This window comes from Raphanus sativus, chromosome 2, assembly GCF_000801105.2.
Source record: "Raphanus sativus cultivar WK10039 chromosome 2, ASM80110v3, whole genome shotgun sequence".
Lineage (NCBI taxonomy): Eukaryota > Viridiplantae > Streptophyta > Magnoliopsida > Brassicales > Brassicaceae > Raphanus > Raphanus sativus.
Window position 1 is genome coordinate 13,255,364 of NC_079512.1, and position 19,310 is coordinate 13,274,673.

Genomic DNA, 19,310 nt, shown 5'->3' on the forward strand with positions numbered 1-19,310 from the left:
CTCTGGCTTGCTGGCGTCGATCGATGAAGTTAAAGGTGTTGTCGATCGATCCCGAGTACTATGTCTCGTACTCGACTTCGCAATGACAAACTGCACATGATACCAAGATCATCTTCTTTAACCACGGTTTTGGCTGGTGGTTTCCAAGATTGACAGGGTCGTAGTGGATCTTTGGATCTATCATAGTCAAGCACATCCTATTGTGTTCATGTCACATATAGCTCCTACTGTAGCCATATATGCTCTTCCAAGTAAGAGGGAAGAGTTCCAATTTAGCTTGATGTCTAGGACATGAAAATTCACACAGGGACGATAGCATTACCAATCTGAACTTTCAGGTCTCTGATCAAGCCTCCAGAGTTTTCTGAGTGTAATCCACAAATGTAAAGATCTCTGGTGAAGGCTCTACTTGCAGACCCAGATGGTCTGCCATGACCTTTGTAAGATGCTAACTGATGAACCAGTGTCACATAGTGCATGAGGAAAATTCAATCCCTTGTACTATACAGGGTATTGCAAACTTCCCAGGATCACTCTTCTCTTCTCAAAGTAATCTTTTTCCTCATATCTTCTCTGACATTGTCAAACCTTCTTCTAATGTATTTTCAGTCTCCCTTGTTTCTCTGAAGAACATCCACAATCTACTTGTGAAGTAAACCTCCTCAAAGGGTTTCTCTGGTGGGATTCTGATTATAACTCTCTTAGTGAAACCATCAATCTCCTTTTCATTAGCTTCCCTCTTAAGGTTCTTAGGAGTCTTCTCCTTCCTACTCCTTAATCTTCTTCCTTCAGTTCCCTCTGGTGTAGGTGTAGTGTCTGAAGGGTTACCAGTAGTCTCTATAGGGTTAGCTTGTGGTTTCGGTGCGGGTCTGAGTGCATTGATTTGGTTGATGTCTATCGATGGTAGTTGCACTCGGTATGTGAGAGGTGCGTGTCGATCGATAGGTGGAGAAAAGTGTCGATCGATACGTTTCTCATCTTTGTGTCGATCGATGAGTGGCTCGTCTATACGGTCGATATCTTCGTAGGTATGGGTGGGTGGGTGAGGATGCGAAGCCGTGAATTCAGCATGTGTCAATATCCTAACCGCGTTGCAATCTGCAGGCGTATCCGGAAATGACATCGTTGGTGTCGATCGATGTGGACTAGTTGGTGTAGATCGACACCATTGTGATCCTCCGAAACTTAGTTAACTTTCCACTTCAAAGTCTCCTTCTTGTAGCTTCTCATGCTTCACCACTTGCCAGAAATCATCATCTATAATGGCATTCACGTGGTGTTTCCAGCTTTTTTCCCCTACTTCCTTAGAGTTTCCAATTCTCCTGATAGAATCCTCAGTCTGGACAATCTGTGTCTCAAGTTTCTTAACTTGAGTGCAAATGGTGTCTATCCTTGTGGTCAAATTGTTGAAGACAGAGTCAATCTTCCCATTGAAGTCTACTGTAAGCTTCTGCTGACCTTCTAGAACTCTATCAATCATGGCATCAAACATACTCTCCTGGGTGGGTGGTGGTGGGTTTAGGTAAGCTGAGTTGTCATAGTTCCTGGTGTTGGTGAAGGTTTTCTGATATTGTGAACTCTGGTTGTAGTTACTCTTCTGACCACTGCCAAAGAAGTTTTTGTTTCCACTCTGGTTTCTATATCTCTGAAATTCAGTACCTCCAATTTAGTTCACATCTCCCTCTGTATCATCTTCTCTAGCCTCTCCTTCTTCAGCTGAGCAGAATGGCTGCCCCAGAAATGCATGTAAAGCATCTATCTTGGCTCTGACTTCATTCATCTGGTCTTCCCCGATGGCTGCAACCGATTTCTTCTTATCAGAGTCAGTGTTCTTGGTGCTGCTGCTGTTGGCTAGGTTCTCAATAAGTCTCACAGTCTCTATTGGATTCCTGGTGTTAAAGTTCTCCTTGTATCAAGAGCCATCTGATACCTCAAGACGATACCTCTGTAGAAAGTGCTTAGCAGCTGCACTTATTGAATCCATGGTGTGGACAGTCTTGCTGGAAGAACTTAAATCTGATCCACGCGTCTTTAAAAGTCTCACCAGGCTTCTGCGCGAAAGTGGCGATTTTGCTCCTTAAGTCTTCAGCGCGTGCCTCATCAAAGAAATTACGCAGGAAGGCGTTTTCGATGTTGGCCCAGGAAGTCAGTGATCTTGTAGGTAGCTACTTGAGCCAGAGTGAAACTTCTCCAATCAGTGAGTATTTGAAGAGCTTGCAGAGTAGGTAATCCTCAAGGACTCCATCCATACGAATAGCAGCGATAAGATCCTCGAACCTCTACAGACGGTCCATAGGATGCTCATGTGATAACCCAGAATAAAGTATTTGAGACACGAGAGAGTAGTACTGAGGCTTGAGCTCGAAGTTCGGCTTCTGAATCTCTGGAAGTCGAATAGCTGATATGTTGGTTTAGTACTCGTCTGGACGATTGTAATCTGTCAACGATTGTGTTTGAGCTTCTCATGTAGCCTCAGCTTCAGGCTCATGGATTATGTTTCCCTGTGCATCTAGCTTCTGACATATTGCATTACGCAGATGACCATCTTGGTCATACAGGTTTCCATTCTGGTCCTGCGTGAGAATAACAATCGCAACCATGCTTCGCGGGTTAGTGCCGATCGATGTACGGTGAGTAGTATCGATCGATGTAGATCGGCGGACGATATCGGTAGACGGTGATGTCTGAGTCTCGGTCGACAGTTGAAAGTGGATATCAGTCGACGGTACTGCGGTTCTGTCGATAGATGCAGAGCGTAGGTCTTTGCGGATTGAGCGTTCCAAGTGTGCAGGATCTTCTGAGAATAGTAGTTGATTTCCCCTGTTGCTTCTGGTACTGCTGGGCATGTACCTGAAAAGACAAGAAAAAATTTAATCAGAAAGGGGGTAAAAAGAAAAACAAAAGATTAATAAGATTAAATCTAATGGCGATCAAAGCTCCCCGGCAACGGCGCCAAATTTAATAGTGCTCAAATTACCCAGTAGAGCTTACTCTCTCAAATAAGAGGTACAGCTGTAGTACTTAGGGATCGAATCACGAGGAGCTGGGGAACCAATTAAATATAATCTACTAATCAATCCTAGGTGAAGTTGGTTTTAAAGATGAAAATGTAAATAACAATTCCTAACTTGAGCAAGGTAGTTGCTCTAACTAACAATATGATGGGTTGTTTAAATGAAATGAAGAGTGCTAGACTTAGGGCTTTTATTCAGGAATGGAGATTATAATGTCTATAAATGCCTAACAAGTTGTTTGCATGATACTAACTCTCAGTGATCTCTTAATGGTTAAATAATCTAGATCTCTGGCCTCAACTGTCGTATGTTTACACAGAAAAAGAGTCGATCGATATCCTTTAGAGATATCGATCGATACACCTTTCACTCGGCGATCGATTCACCTGTCGGGATATCGATCGACGGCTTCTAGATATGCCTAGGCGCGAGCTGATAATGAACACTAGATCTCAAGGAAGGCGGTTAGCTCTTCTCCATGGAGATACTAGTTCAAACAGATTATTCAAGATATCAAAGATCTTAGTGATCTATATTCTAGTTAGCTACTCTAGAACAACCTTAGGGTGCAATCTATTTTATGAATATCACAACTTAGCAATTATAGTTTGGGGCTAATCCCACAAACCTATTTAAACCCTAGATCTAACAAGTAGACTACTCAGACATAGCTAAGCAATTCATAATAATAGATAGAAGAAATAATTGCATAGATATAATAAAGTAGAAATACAAAAGGAGATAACAAATCTCTCCAATCTCTCAAAACAAGTAAAACTCTAGTCTCTCTCTCACACTCTATGCTTTGCCTCTCTCAAGACTTGTGTTTTTTTTGACTCTTCAAAGCTTGCCGTCAAAAACACTTACTAGGAATATTTAAGCATTTCCATTAGGTTAAAAACTCGTCAGGGGCAATCTCGTAATTTGGTGAAGTCTTGGTGAAGTAGTCGGTTAAACCATTTCGTCCTCGATATCGATCGACAACACTGATGTGTAACGATCGATTATAATCTTTTAGTACGCGGATCTTCTCAGCTACATCGATCGACAACTCTGTGTGAGTATCGATCGATTCTTATCGCAATGTTGACTTCCGACTTGGTCTTGAATGGTCAACTCGGGTATATCATCTCTTGTACTCCAAAATGCTCCAAAAACATCACTTTATCACAAAAAGCTCCTGAACCTGAAAACATACCTAACAGGCTAGAAAACAGATTAAATATATAATAAAACACTAGTATACCATGGTTAAAAACGGGTAAAATCCATGGTATATCAAAGCTTTGGGTAGAAGCATGTCTGATATTGTTGGGAAGCACAGAACCAAACCATTTGGTTGAAAGGTGGTGATTTTTGGGGGCGACTTTAGACAGGTTCTACCTGTAATAAATGGAGCAGGAAGACCCGAAATTTGTAATGCCGCACTGAATTCTTCTTATCTTTGGGATTACTGTAAATTACTCAAACTGACGAAGAACATGCGGTTGTTGGCTGGTTATCTGACAAAGGAAGAGGGAGATGATATAAAGGAATTCTCGGACTGGATTTTGAATGTTGGTGAAGGTATGATTGCAGAGCCTAATGATGGTGATGCTGAGATAGAAATTGCTGAACAATTTTTGATGACAGAAGATGGTAATCTTATAGAAGCAATCAGCAAAGCGATTTATGGAGATTTTGCTTCACTACAACAAAAGGAAGATCCCAAATTTTTCCAAGAAAGAACTATTTTGTGTCCTACTAATGAAGATTTGAACATTATCAATGATTATATGTTAGATATGCTCGATGGTAAGTATAGACAAGGTTCCTTCGTAACTATATTCACTTATATGACATTTAAAATTTTGACCAAAGTTTTTTTTGTGCATTTCAGGAGAAGAGAAGATTTATATAAGCGCAGACATCATTGATCCTTCAGATATTAATTCAGTTAACGACGAAGCTCTTGGTCCTGATTTTCTAAACACTATTAAGGTTTTAGGATTACCAAATCACAGTCTAAGACTGAAGGTTGGCTGCCCGTAATGGTTCTCAGGAATATTAATCCTACATTAGGGTTATTGAATATAACCAGGCTTCAGATTACTCAGGTCATGGATTTTATGGTTCAAACCAGAATCATAACTGGGGAAAAGGTTGGAGAGACTGTAGATATTCCGAGACTATCAATAACACCATCAGACACCCGATTGCCTTTTAAAATGCGCAGAAGGCAGCTACTTTTGGTAGTGGCCTTTGCTATTACAATCAACAAAAGCCAAGGACAATCTCTTTCGGAAGTGGGTCTTTTTTTACTTAAGCCTGTGTTTTCCCATGAACAGCTGTATGTTGCGATATCGAGAGTGACTTCAAAGAAAGGATTGAAAATTTTGGCTCTTGGAAAAGATGGAAAGCCTCAGAAGAAAACTATGAATGTAGTTTTAAAGAAATTTTCGACAACCTTGAAAGCGAAGTCTAAGATATGTGGTTTGAAAATAAGAAAAATGTTTCACGTGTAATGTGTTAAGGTAATTTATTATCCCCGACTATGTTTTTTTCTTATTGCAGATGTCAGTTCATGCGGAAAGTGAAGTTTATCTTACATCAGTCTTGAACATTTTTTCATTAATAATTTTGTTGTTTTTTGTAATCTTTTCGTTTTCTTTATCAACAACACAATTCTACTTTTCTCTGTTCTAAATTACTTTATTTCAAACACCATCAATTTAGTATTCAAAAATTTAGTCAAACAAGCAAAAGGCAAAAAATGAACAATCCATGTCAATCTCACCTACATCTACCACAGTCCTAGATGATTCTATTTTCTTAACTAAGTTAAGAATTCTGTTTTTTATAAAATATACTAACCTTTGTTTCACCGCAATGTTGGAAATGATGTTTGGTAATTGTGATCCTCCGGTTACAGAGCTTTCTTCTCCAACACTCTAACAATTCTTATCAATGACACATTGACGACATGAAAACATACAAAGACGAGGTGTTAATTTTCTTTTGTTAGTCATTGAAAATTTTGTAGTCAAACATGACATTTCTGGCTTTTATAAGTACTACATAAAGGCAAGCTACACGACCTGATTGGCAAGACAATGATTCTACTATCTTCCTTCTTCTGTTGCAGTCTCTCCTTCTATGTTATACAATATGACAACTTAGGAATCTCCTTCATTTTGGTACACTGCAACGAATCCAATATCTGGTCATCATGTAATTCGAGTTCGATGTATACAAAATTTCAAATTAACATTGAATTTACCTTTTACATTTGGTGAGAGCTTGAAGATTTTTTTACATCGGTGATCGCCAATCGCCTATCAGCCATTACAGTTCTAAAAAGGGTTTACAAAGAACAGAATTCAAATGTTGATTAATAAGAGTTTGGTCGAAGTCGTGAAGATTGGTTTACATCGGCGATCACCAATCGACCATCATCGATGATATATATAAGAAAGATTCGAACGATTTGAATGATCACTAGAATTTATGCAGAATTAAAATTGAATAGACGGAATTTAGAAAGTCTAACCTGTTATACAAAAAATCGAATCATAACCGGGTGATCGTGACTTTCGGAGTCTTCAGATTTACAACCTCGGTGAAGTTCTTGAGTAATTTTGAGAAGAAGATGAGATCTATGGGAGAGACATCGAAGAAGATGCGACGGAGACGACGATAAAGTAAAAAGTAGTTTAGTGTTTTGACAAAAATGTTTTTTCCTGGAGTAATTAGTTGAACTTTTCGAGATTGAAGAATTATATTACACGGCCCAATTCTTTTTTTAATTGACAGATTAATTTTGTTATAGTATAGGTCCATTCTACTATTCAAGAACTTTATTATTTAGTGTAGCCCAATTTGTAAATAATTCACTTATTAATTTATTGTTTGGCAATTCACATATTAAACATTTAAATAAAAAAAAGTGAACAACAATATTTCTTAGAATTTTTTTGTTGTTTATTTGTATTGAAAAAAAAACTGTTATATATAATATTTATTATAACCGGATACAATTAAAGATTAAAGAAACATGAAGTTAATATATCAATATTACGGTTACATCAAATGATATCATAATATATAACTATATATAATACTACGTAAGGATTAAAAGAATATCATCAAACATCTACATAAAAAAAACTCTTAACTTAAAACCAAAGTTTACAAAAAACATAACAAAATTAATTTACGTTAAACAAAATTTAAATATAGCACCCCCGCGGGGGCGCAGGTCCTGGTCTAGTCTATTATTATAAGTAAATGTTTGCTCTCTTCTGGGCGTGCCATGTTAGTAAGTCGTGCATCCTGAGAGTGACACGTGTCTCTGTCATTGAAACTCTGCGTTTCATTAAATCAGTTTGTTATTCGTCCGGACCTTTGTTTTTGCATGATGTCTATGTTTAGCTTTGTAAACCATGAATATAGTTATTTCCATTTGGGTTTTTGTGTATATTTGGTGTCGCTTTGTAAAGCCCATTCTGAGAGAATAAGTCGAGAAGCTCGAAACGCGTCGTTAAATTTTTCCTCCACCGTCGCAATATCTGCTTACAACCCTAGGGTTTCGATTGATTTGTTTCATCTTCTTCTCCAACCCATAATCTTACCAGTTACACATTCATCTTCTTAAAGTTTTCCTTAAACCCATCCTCCACGATCTACATTTAATGTGAACTTCGCTCTTGCAAGGCGGTGGAGATTTTAGTATATAAAGATTAGTGTCCTTACTCAAGAAAAGTGTGAATCGATGGCCAAGAGTAAAACACAAAGAAAAAATCTGATGTCTAAACGTAAAGCTTCATTAATGGCATTGTTGTAATTTTTTATCTATTTTCTTCTTAAGATTCGACGGCTCATATTATAAGAGAGATAATCTGATTCAATGGTTCATACTAAACCATCATTAAGGAAAAAATCGTCATTTTCCATTTCTTGGTCCATGTAGATTTTTCTGGAAGTTGTAGAATATTTTTTGGCCATCTAGTCCATATGAGAATTTTGTCTGATGATAGTCGATTGTTGGGGATACAATATTCTCAAATCTAACTTCTTACTTTAAATAATGGGCTTCTTTCAAATATGGTCTAAAATTTTAAGTCAAAAACAAGAATATCCAATGTCTTTTTTGAATTTTTCTTTTTTTCTTTTCACCCTAGAAGTTGTAGTTATTCACGAAAATGTCATTATTCTTATTTTTTGAAAATGAGTTTTTTACCTTATCATCCTCATCTTCCCCCAAGTATTTATATATTGTCATTCCCATCAATACACCAACAACCATAAACAACCAATTTGAAGTTCTTTTTTTTTGACAACAAATAACTAAAGAAAACTATGATCTATGCTCGGTTGATTCGGAGAACCACGCCGGAGGCATAGAATCGACATAAAACATAGCAGAAGGGGAACATCTTGCACCTCGTGCCAGCTTGTCCGCCACTGAATTAAGCGCCCTTGGAATATGTCGAATCTTGAAGGAAGGAAAGAAAATCTTACTGCGCTGAAACTCCTCCAAATGTGTAGAAAATGCTGGCCACTCTCCAGGTGAGGACACCATCTTCACCAGCTGAGAACAGTCCGTAGCGAAAACTACGTCTGAGAAGTTTAGAATCTTCATACACTGCATAGCTCAAATCAACGCCTCGCATTCAGCATGCAAAGCCGATAGACTTCTTCGGAGGTTCATGACTTCCATCATCTTCTCAGTTGAACCATTTTTGCGGCAGAACCATCCCTGCCCTGTGAACCAATTTGAAGTTCTTAATGTACCAAAATTTCGATTTTTACTCTTCACTAGGGGCTGCCCCGCCCTACGGGCGGGTGAGTTTACATAGATACTATTTTGTACTAAAATATATTTTAATTTTATGAAGCATTTGAAAATTTGCTTTATACTAAAAATAATAAAGATAATCTGTTTTCATTCTAAAACTGTTATTTTTTTTTTGAATTTTATTAGTTTGAGTTGAAAATACCGCTATGATTTTTTTTGTTAAATTCAAAATTATTAAATTGAAAAACTAAGAAAAATATTGACTAATATTTTTTGTATTGCAATTTGATATAGTTGAAAAAATATAAAGTATGAGTAACTAATATTTTTATTTTTAAGAATATCAGATTTTAATATTATTACATAATCAAATTTTTCACGATAATAATACACCCACCTCCAAGCTAAATCAATTGAAAATCACGATAGTATTATATTTCTAGCAGAATTTTACTTGAGTTTTATACTCTATCATAGCAAATAATTTACTTAGAATAAATTACATAACTAAATGGAACATAACAATATGTTAGGTTTATATTCCTGCCCAAAACAATCAAAGAATATGTCATCAAGCAAATAATTATACACACCAAAACTGCAAACAGTCATGACTCATGTATATACTTTGAATCTACACAAATCATAATTTATTTCTGTACTCTTATACATTTATTTTTGAATAAATTGGTACTTTGATTTTTTTTGTTATACTATTTTTCTTAATTTCATCTAGATATTGTGAAAGAAGAAATAAATGACTTAATGTAATAGAGTAAATATCTTAATAAGATACACAATATAAAAGTTAGTATTGTTTGTTACTGTTATATTTTTATGTCTGCTTTTTTGTTGAACATCATGTTTTCTTATTTTATGATCAAGATATTATCCATGTATAAAACATATATTTTTATTATAATTTTGGATTGAAGAATTTTTAGAGATTACATAGCAAAGTTGTGTATACCAAAAGCATCGTGTCATTCTTTCCGTCTCTCATCCAACAACCAAGAACCAAACCAACTGTACCATCATCGCCTGCCACCTATCCTCATCATAAGAGTTGGCCTTTTTTTTTAACTAAGAAGCTTTGTAACCTTTTTAGTTCTCTTATGAGTTCATATCTTTTCTCGATCATTACGGTGGTTTATTAGAGCCAGAACTTTTGAATATGGTATCCAATTGCAGTTTTATTATTATTTTATCTTTTATGTGAGGTGTCACTTTCATATGTTATTGATATTGGTGATTCTGAATCCAACAAACGGGTCTTGTTTGAGATTTATGGAGCGTTGTAGGTCTCTTTCATTCCACGTGCATTCGCAGACGCCATCACTTTGATACCACAACAAAATTATGCATAATTGTAGCAACATATATAGTAACCAACCAGAAAATAAATAAGAAACAAAGATGTTAGAAAGTTGCGGAGAACTGCATTATTGATTAAAAACACCGTTGGAGATTACAATTATCTCTGGTAATAATAAATCAATTTGAAATTTTTACAAAAACAAAGAGAAGAATATTAAAAAAACGTAAGAAAAATAGTTCATTCACTAAAAATTGGTACATTGCTATATTTGTTCTTCCTTATTACAACTAAAAAGATTCAAATGAAAATGTTGTTACTTCCTCTACTCAGGGACCTCATTACTCATAAGAGCCTGTTGTTACTTCCCCTGCTAGTCACAATTCGGGGAAAAAGAGTCAGAAGCCAAGAATGAAAATGTTAAGCAACAAAGAAAGCTGGGAACTTACATTCATTCAATTTTGGACAGTTCTTGGTCTCTTCTTCGGTCTTGAATGAGGTTTTTCCCAACGAAACACCAACAGCAGCTTGGAAGCCACAAACCTACGCCGCTTACGGTACGGATGCCACCATCACTTTAGGAAGCATCAACCTCCAATTTTTATCCGATGATCATGATCCTCTAAATACGCTGGATAATCACACAACCATAATAGAGATATCTTTGGAGAATATCAACCCCGAATCCACTATAGTGAGGAAAAGAAAGAGTACTTCTACTTCAACAACGCAAAGAAATTACAGCTTGACCCCGACGAACTTTTAAAATCAAAGCTATTGTATCCAATCAAATAGAATACATCCAGTTTTAGTATTTTTCGATATCTTCCCTTCAACAAAGAGACAGAGAATTTCAGTTTCTGTGAATCTCCATCACCACCTCCTCTCTTAACGCCAAGATTCCAAGGCGGAGCTCCTGCAACGGTTTCCCATCGCACACAAGATCCAGCCGCAGCTTGCCGTTCCAAGACCATTAGGCTCTCCTCCTTCAGCGACATAGGGAGATCTCTGACGATAGCTTGACCCCTCTAAAGAATCTCTGCTGACCCCATCGAAGAGTCGTTTCGATCTCTCTGGCGGAGTGAATTCCTTTGATTGAAGAAACTGATAATTTGGGTCACTCTGTGGCGTGAAGAAGATTCTATATCTCTCTTCTTTCTTTACAATTTTGGTGAGCTTTCGTTGGAGCATAATCAAAGAATTTGATGTAGCTCAAGCTTCTAAGGATAGAACTAGAAATCCGTTGATTCTGAGAATACTCAGAAAACTAGAATAATCACAAAAATCTTATTTAGTCTAAGAATGCTTAAGATTCTTAAATTCGTTGAGATCACCAATGATCTACCGAAAACAAGGAACAAAAGAGAAAAACCCTTTAACTTTATTAATCAAGCAAAAACTCATAAACTGAATACAAGATTAAACCTGGACGACTATATATAATAAAACCATAAAACCCTAAAATAATAAAGATAGTTATCCTAATAATTAATAAAATAAATAATAAGATATTAGAATATTTCCAAATATCTATCTACATCATTCTCTTCGGGTTGGAGAAGATTCGTCCTCGAATCTTGATCATACTCTTTCAATCCAAAACTCTTTCCAATAAAAATTCTTCCTCGAATCTTCAATAGCATGTTTTGCACGATTTTTGCACGAATCTGTATGTATTTTGAATTTTCACAAATCCGTTTTTGCACAAAGTTTGCATGTAACAAACTATTAAATTTCTGCACAAAATCTTCATCAATACGATTTCGCCCTAATTTTGCACGGAACTCGTCTTGCAAAGACTTTGCACGGACCTCGTCTTGCCCGAAATTTGCACGGCCCAGATTTTCAAAAGAACCTTCTTTGAAGATGAAGTCAATATCGTCTTTATACACATCATAAATTGGATCTCCATAGATCTCTCGATAGATCTCATGGTTTTCCTCTCTCTCAACAAAAGGACTTCCGTCCTCGAAAGTGCAGCAACTGCAAATCAACATGACATTCAGAATCGTTCTTCGATTAAAAAATCAAAGACGCGTGGCTCTGATACCAACTGATGTAGCGGAAGTAACCTTAGTAACCGATAATGCAAGGATATCGTTGAATTCTGAGAATGCCCGCTATCTATGCCTTCTTAAATCTGTTGAATTCTTAAGAATGCCCAGAAGTAAGGATTCAAGAGATTTGTTTTCTTAAAACCAAAACCCTAAATTATATTAATCAATAGTTGTAAAAAGCTGTTGATTAATACCCGGAATACCCGGAAAACTAGGATAATCACAAAGATCTTATTTTGTCTAAGAATGCTAAGATCAATGTCTTCTTAAATTCGTTGAGATCACCAATGATCTACCGAAAACAAGGAACAAAAGAGAAAAACCCTTTAACTTTATTAATCAAGCAAAAACTCATAAACTGAATACAAGATTAAGCCTAGACGGCTATATATAATAAAACCATAAAACCCTAAAATAATAAAGATAATTATCCTAATAATTAATAAAATAAATAATAAGATATTGGAATATTTCCAAATATCTATCTACATCATTCTCTCCGGATTGGAGAAGATTCGTCCTCGAATCTTGATCATACTCTTTCAATCTAAAACTCTTTCCAATAAAAATTCTTCCTCGAATCTTCAATAGCATGTTTTGCACGATTTTTGCACGAATCTGTATGTATTTTGAATTTTCACAAATCCGTTTTTGCACAAAGTTTGCATGTAACAGACTATTAAATTTCTGCACAAAATCTTCATCAATACGATTTCGCCCTAATTTTGCACGGAACTCGTCTTGCAAAGACTTTACACGGACCTCGTCTCGCCCGAAATTTGCACGGCCCAGATTTTCAAAAGAATCTTCTTTGAAGATGAAGTCAATATCGTCTTTATACACATCATAAATTGGATCTCCATAGATCTCTCGATAGATCTCATGGTTTTCCTCTCTCTCAACAAAAGGACTTCCGTCCTCGAAAGTGCAGCAACTGCAAATCAACATGACATTCAGAATCGTTGTTCGATTAAAAAATCAAAGACGCATGGCTCTGATACCAACTGATGTAGCGGAAATAACCGTAGTAACCGATAATGCAAGGATATCGTTGAATTCTGAGAATGCCCGCTATCTATGCCTTCTTAAATCTGTTGAATTCTTAAGAATGCCCAGAAGTAAGGATTCAAGAGATGTGTTTTCTTAAAACCAAAACCCTAAATTATATTAATCAATAGTTGTAAAAAGCTGTTGATTAATACCCGGAATACCCGGAAAACTAGGATAATCACAAAGATCTTATTTAGTCTAAGAATGCCTAAGATCAATGTCTTCTTAAATTCGTTGAGATCACCAATGATCTACCGAAAACAAGGAACAAAAGAGAAAAACCCTTTAACTTTATTAATCAAGCAAAAACTCATAAACTGAATACAAGATTAAGCCTAGACGGCTATATATAATAAAACCATAAAATCCTAAAATAATAAAGATAATTATCCTAATAATTAATAAAATAAATAATAAGATATTGGAATATTTCCAAATATCTATCTACATCATTCTCTCCGGGTTGGAGAAGATTCATCCTCGAATCTTGATCATGCTCTTTCAATCCAAAACTCTTTCCAATAAAAATTCTTCCTCGAATCTTCAATAGCATGTTTTGCACGATTTTTGCACGAATCTGTATGTATTTTGAATTTTCACAAATCCGTTTTTGCACAAAGTTTGCATGTAACAGACTATTAAATTTCTGCACAAAATCTTCATCAATACGATTTCGCCCTAATTTTGCACGGAACTCGTCTTGCAAAGACTTTGCACGGACCTCGTCTGCCCGAAATTTGCACGGCCCAGATTTGCAAAAGAACCTTCTTTGAAGATGAAGTCAATATCGTCTTTATACACATCATAAATTGGATCTCCATAGATCTCTCGATAGATCTCATGGTTTTCCTCTCTCTCAACAAAAGGACTTCCGTCCTCGAAAGTGCAGCAACTGCAAATCAACATGACATTCAGAATCGTTCTTCGATTAAAAAATCAAAGACGCGTGGCTCTGATACCAACTGATGTAGCGGAAGTAACCGTAGTAACCGATAATGCAAGGATATCGTTGAATTCTGAGAATGCCCGCTATCTATGCCTTCTTAAATCTGTTGAATTCTTAAGAATGCCCAGAAGTAAGGATTCAAGAGATTTGTTTTCTTAAAACCAAAACCCTAAATTATATTAATCAATAGTTGTAAAAATCTGTTGATTAATACCCGGAATACCCGGAAAACTAGGATAATCACAAAGATCTTATTTAGTCTAAGAATGCCTAAGATCAATGTCTTCTTAAATTCGTTGAGATCACCAATGATCTACCGAAAACAAGGAACAAAAGAGAAAAACCCTTTAACTTTATTAATCAAGCAAAAACTCATAAACTGAATACAAGATTAAGCCTAGACGGCTATATATAATAAAACCATAAAACCCTAAAATAATAAAGATAATTATCCTAATAATTAATAAAATAAATAATAAGATATTGGAATATTTCCAAATATCTATCTACATCAGAATTATAATGATTGAGAGTGAGAAACTGATGAATTTCACATAAACTTATCTCCTTATTGATTCACAACCTTTTAGAACGGAAAAGGTTTCATTGATTGCGAGTTAATCAAAGTCGTAACGACGAAGATGGAGACTGTTGAAAAGATTCATCGATTCAGTCTCAGCGTTCAGCGTTTTAGGTTTTGGTTTCTTTTGGATTGGGCTTCTTGGCCCAAAACTTAGATTTACGGATCAATAAAAAAGACCAGCGCAACATCGGTGTGACATGGCAAAAAGAAGGTTTCTGATTGGCCGATTTTCCAATCTGACATGGAGAGTCTAACTGAGGCTTATATTCCCCTTTTACTACTTGTTAGATATCTCAATACTTATGCATACAAATCACATCTCCAAAAAAATCAAGATTTTGATTCCAAGCTTTGTAAGGTTCATGGAGACAGTGAAGCTCATAATTTTTTATCATTAACGAGTTAGTAGCTTTTGTAGTGAAGTTTTGGGTGCTTAGAGAGGTTAAGCAAGTCATCTGACAGGTGCAAGATATGAAATCATTTTTTTCAGATTTGGTCGCGAAGACTTTCAAAAGACTTCGGGAAGACTTTCAGAAGACTTTTTTAGATGTGTTCTCCATCTAGAAATCTTCTAACTTTCCTTTGTTAACAAAAAAAAAACTGAAAATCCCAAAAGTCTTCTCGGATAAACAAGTTAGTTTTGTAATTGATCGAAGTTTGTCAGAAATTTGACTTTTTATAAAAGACTTCTCAGGAAGTAATCTCGGGAAAAAATTCTATAGAAGTCTTTTGAAAATCTTCCCGAAGTCTTATTATTGTCGCAAGAATTATACATGTGTTACTTTTGCAATTAAAAAATAATAATGAAACATTTAATATTAATGAGAAGACTTCTTGGGAAATCTTAGTCTTCTCAAAATTTATTCCAGGTTTTTGTCAAACCTTTGGTTACGAGAGAAAACTTCTTTAAAAGTCTTCTGTAGAAGTCTTCTTTGGAAAAGTCAAATATACTCAATTGCTAAAGTATCCCATGTAGACTTCGGAAAGACTTTCAGAAGACTTCTACAGAAGTCTTCCCAAAGAAGACTTCCCGAGAAGTCTTATATAAAAAGTCAAATTTCTTACAAACTATGGTCAATTGCAAAACTAATATGTTTATCCGAGAATACTTATTGAGAAGTCTTCTTTGGCACTTTCAAAAAAAAAAAAAATTCAAAAGTAAGCCAATACTTACAAAGAAAGATTTCTCAAGATGTCTTCTATAAAGTAGATTTCTTAAGAAGTCTTTCTTCTTAAATTTGCAATTGCAGAAATGATCTAAATGAAAGACTTCTTAAGAAGTCTTCTACGTCAACATTTATTAAACTTCAATTATATCTAAAATTAAAAAGAATTTGTAATATTTTCTGGTTAATTCATGTTTGTTAGTCAATATTATGACTCATGAGTGGAATTCAGAACTTAATTTGTGATAATTATGAGATTACAGATATTCATATTTATTACTGTTTCTAGTTAATCCGAGAAGAGTGTTAAGTAGCATCAAGAAATGTATTTTTCTCAAAAGTGTCAAGTAACTTCAAGAATATCAGGTCATGTGGTTTAATGTGTTTTCTTTGATCATAAAATATACTTTTCAACTTTCATGAAAATTAAAATTTTAACTTTCACTTAAAATTTAAGTTTTCTGCTAAAATTTTTCAGCTTAAACTTTAGTTTCATGCTTAATTCGCGTTAAGTCTACGGAGAAGACTGTTGGGCCCAAATATGACCCCCTAGCTAGTGATAGACAATAAGAAATGATAACGGGCCGCGAAAGGCCCATCATGAAATCAATCTTCAAAAACAGCTAAGTCAGATCCGGAGGCTGTGAGCTGGAGATGTTCATCAGAGAGGTCAAGGAAAAGAGGCAGCTCGTTGACAAGTAAACATGCGCAGGACCCGGTCAAAGAGGTAGCTCGTGGACAAATAAATAGGCGCAGGACCCGGTCAAAGGGGAGCTGTTACAAATGCCTCAAATCACGGAGGGGATCTCGGGAACCTGTTGGTAGCAACTGACGGAGCCTGGGGCTATTTAAAGAGAAAATCAATCAAGAAAAAGGGATTGGAACCCGTTTCACACACAAGCTCTCAAATACTTTACTTTCTTTGTAATCCTCAAAAACATCTATTGTAAACAGTTCTTTACCAAAATCATCAATACAAATCATCATTCATATTATAAGTTCTTACGGGATTCAGCCCACGTTATCTTCCTTTTAATCTTAACATGACCTAAAAATAAGAAGGTGAGTTTAGTCCTTCACAATTGGCGCCGTCTGTAGAGAAGAAACAATGGAATCCCTTACTCCAACTTAAGGATGAATCCAGTCGATCAGACAACAAATTCATCTAACCGATGAACAGTATCCCGATGAACAGTACTCGGATGAACAGTACTGGAAGAACAGTATCTCGATGAGCAGTATCTCGGTGAACAGTATCTCGATGAACAGTATCTCGATGAACAGTATCCCGATAAACAGTATCCCGATGAACAGTACTCAGATGAACAGTACTGGAAGAACAGTATCTCGATGAATAGTGCTGGGGCAGCCAACACGAGAACCTCCAGTGGGATCGATCCAGGGCTCCCAGCCCTCGTTACCCCTCAGCATCAACCTGCTCTGAACTAGACGGAGGCTCAGCTCTCTGAGATCTGTCGCATGATGATGCAGCTGGTAGAAAAAGCTCAAGAAGGTGAGCGTAAAATGCAATAGCTAGCCGCTCGGCAGCAACGATTCGAAGAGGTCACTAGATCTCTAACCGCAACAACCCAACCACCGCAACGTCAGGGCTCGGGAGTGACCTTCCGAGATCGAATAACTGACCCCTCGTTCCCTCGAGGACGTCTCGACTTTTCCCTTGATAACACTGGATCGGGAGAACAGGGACCAGCTTTCCAAACGCCTCATGCTAGGACAGCTCCCGTGTTCAGTCCACCCCTCACCAGTGCTATGGGAAGCAACATAGCATCGACTAGCTCTATTCCCGATCAGGTTACTGGTCAGAGCGCTCGCTTACCTCCTCCACCACCTATTCTTAGGTCAGGAGAAGGAGTATCCGACCCGTCCGGGGGCAGAACGTCAGCTCCAGTGTTTCGGGCCAGAAACCTAAACACGAATCCGGGCGAACATCAAAGGACAGATGCTGATCCTACAGCTCGCCCCACTAACCTAACTCGTCAAAATAACCCAATAGCCAGTGAGCAAATCAGCCCACCGAGCACTTGGAAAAATGATCGAACATGATTCCATCAGGGACCTGTTCGCCATGTACATGTTCGTCAGGTACCTAACGATGACCCGACTGTCCTTCCTCTAGAGGGACCTGAGGCTATTCGTAGATATATGGAGCGGACTCACGCAGCTGTCCAAAAGCTGGGTGCTCAAGTCCACAAGGCAACAAGCTCAGCTCCCGAGATCGAGAGCTTGATCGAGGAGACCAGTGGGACTCCATTCACTGACAGAATTACCGGCTCTTACATAAGAGATACCCGAAAAATTAGGATCCCCGAGTACGACGGGACCTCAGACCCGAAGGCCTACTTAAGAGTCTTCCGGTTAGCTATCGTGAAGGCTCACTTTTCGAAAGAAGAATGCGAGGCAGGTTATTGCAGGACATTCGCCGAAAACCTGGTCGGAACAGCCCTCGAATGGTTCTCTGGTCTTGAGCCAAATTCGATAGACAGTTTCGACGAGTTAAGTAATGCCTTCATGAACCAGTACTCGACTCATATCCTCAAGCAAGCATCCGAGGCTGACCTCTGGAAAGTTAGACAAGGAGTGGGAGACTCGCTACGAGCCTACATCGAAAAATTAATAGTGAGAACTAAGCTCTCAAACCCCAACGATCAAGTTGCCATCGAGGCCCTTAGAAGAGGTCTCTGGTATAAATCAGAATTCTGGTCGGAGCTGACGCTCAACCCTCCTCCAACTATCGATGATGCTCTTCATAAAGCCTCTAGATATGTTACCTTGGAAGAGGAAACAGCTGCACTAGATAAACTCCACAAGAAACCCCAGAATCACCCGAAAGGTGAAGCCTCGGATTGGAAAGGACCTCATAAAAAGGAGAACTTCCGAAACAGTCAGACCCAAGGAGAGCATTCTTATGCAGTCGAGGATGACAAAGAGGAAAAACTTGTCGCCGCGACAACTAAAGCTCCCTGGTCTAAAGGCTACGACGAGAGCAAACATTGCTCCTGTCACGATCGGAAAGGACATTCAACTGAGGAGTCTTGGGATCTCCTACGACAACTGGCAGCCAAATTTGCAGCCGGAGAAATAAAAGGCGTGGACCTCAAAAAGCCACAGCCCTATCAAAAAAGAGGTCCCAGAGATACCTCTCCGAAACGTGAAAGGTCACCTGAGAAGGAGACAAATTCGCCACCCCCAGCTCCCAAGAAGAGAGTTGATATGATCCTTGGAAAATTCCCACAGGAAAAGAGCCTACAAATCGAGGCCCTCCTGAGTAAACCGTCAACTCAATCGAGCCCCAATTCGAGGGTGGACTGTATCCTTGGAGGATCCGACATATGTCAAGACTCCGTTAATTCTATTAAAAATCACGTACGGAAGGCTGTGTCTA

The 19,310-nt window shown here is 37.4% G+C and overlaps 1 long non-coding RNA gene and 1 other non-coding gene across 2 annotated transcripts; one reads left to right on the forward strand and one right to left on the reverse strand.

Moving 5' to 3' along the window:
* Positions 1 to 663: 663 nt before the first annotated feature.
* LOC130501042 (uncharacterized) lies at positions 664 to 6,710 on the reverse strand. The gene is made up of 4 exons (XR_008939471.1): positions 6,544 to 6,710; positions 6,274 to 6,346; positions 5,868 to 6,195; positions 664 to 2,850 (listed from the first exon to the last, which is right to left on the reverse strand). It is a non-coding gene; the product is annotated as an uncharacterized LOC130501042 (long non-coding RNA).
* Positions 1,978 to 2,085, forward strand: LOC130508837 (small nucleolar RNA R71). Its single transcript, XR_008943021.1, has one exon. It is a non-coding gene; the product is annotated as a small nucleolar RNA R71 (small nucleolar RNA).
* Positions 6,711 to 19,310: the final 12,600 nt, after the last annotated feature.